This window comes from Sinocyclocheilus grahami, unplaced genomic scaffold (genome assembly GCF_001515645.1).
Source record: "Sinocyclocheilus grahami isolate Dianchi unplaced genomic scaffold, SAMN03320097.WGS_v1.1 scaffold924.1, whole genome shotgun sequence".
Taxonomy (NCBI): Eukaryota; Metazoa; Chordata; class Actinopteri; order Cypriniformes; family Cyprinidae; genus Sinocyclocheilus; species Sinocyclocheilus grahami.
This window is the reverse complement of record NW_015506103.1, coordinates 71,554-72,927: the sequence shown is the minus strand read 5'-3', so window position 1 is coordinate 72,927 and position 1,374 is coordinate 71,554. Positions and strand designations below refer to the sequence as shown.

General features: G+C 41.1%; 1 long non-coding RNA gene across 1 annotated transcript; it reads right to left on the bottom strand.

The window, feature by feature from the left end:
• Positions 1-611: 611 nt before the first annotated feature.
• Positions 612-1,374, bottom strand: LOC107564318 (uncharacterized). Its single transcript, XR_001606205.1, has 3 exons — positions 1,293-1,374; positions 782-854; positions 612-691 (listed from the first exon to the last, which is right to left on the bottom strand). It is a non-coding gene; the product is annotated as an uncharacterized lncRNA (long non-coding RNA).

Genomic DNA, 1,374 nt, shown 5'->3' with positions numbered 1-1,374 from the left:
CGAATCAAGTTCAAGACATTGATGCTTGCATATAGAACAGCCACAGGCTCAGCACCCGCCTACTTCCACTCACTACTACGAATTTACATCCCCTTCAGAAGTCTGAGATCCGCTAGTGAGCGACGCCTCGTGGTACCATCACAGAGAGGCTCAAAATCACTTTCCAGAACATTCTCGTTCACCACTCCTGGCTGCTGGAACGATCTTCCCACCCCTATCCGGAACGCTGAATCCCTGACAATTTTCAAGCGACAGCTGAAAACTCATCTCTTTCAACACTACTAGACTTCATCATAAAAAATAAAAAAACTTTGTCTTTCTCTTTATTTATTCCTTCCCTTTCTAGCTTGTACTTATCTAAACAATGCTTGAAACGTGGTATGACGAGCACTTCCGGTGTGTATTTGCCTCTTTAAGAAGAATCGCTTGATGTATTCCCCAGTTGTAAGGCGCTTTGGATAAAAGCGTCTGCTAAATGACTAAATGTAAATATAATCACAACTTTTGGCCAAACTGTGCAGCCCTACAAACACAGACAACCTGGATTTTTTTTTTAATTGCATTTTAAATCACAATTGCAATTTAAAGTAATTAAAAACACCATACGCGGATCTGTAACCTCCTCACACTGCAAAATACCTCAGGCTTGGAGTCAAGTTCATCAGAAAGCATGGATTCAGCCGAATGTAACCTGAGAGAGAACACATGAATATACAATGAGCGCAGCAACACAGCACTGAATATTAATGATCATGTAATTCTTTATTAAGCTCAGTCTGACCAGGTTCAGGCGGGTTCATGCGGCTCTGGCTCAGAGAGAGAAGCGTTCCTCCATCATCTGCGCTCACACATCACTGACACACAGAAATAAAGCCTGAATTACATCATGAGCGCATTTACATATTAATGAGTGCATTTACATATTAATGAGCACGTTTCACAAAACACACAGTAGTTAAAATAAAAACACATGAGATCGAAATGTGCTGAACAAATCCAGTCAAAGTCACCTATTAATCGCATATTAAATTATTATGAGGCAAGCATTTGCATATACTTATTAATATTAATAAATAGCACAGAAATTACATTGACATGCTTTTAAATCATTCACACGGCTCTGACCAACCAAGTCGCACTGTTTATCCCTGATAGGTTTTGTTGATATTGATATTAGTGAGGCACAGCTTTAACCGGAAATCAAACCTCCAACATTCTGCTGACTTCCTGTCACGCTCATAACATCAAGCCCGTGGTGTTCGTGTGCATTCATCTCGATCAGCGCTAGTTACCTCCATCACGGTGCTTTGGAGCCGCTGATGTTTGACAGCAAGCTAAACACAAACACAAAGACGGACCACGAGCACTTCCGGG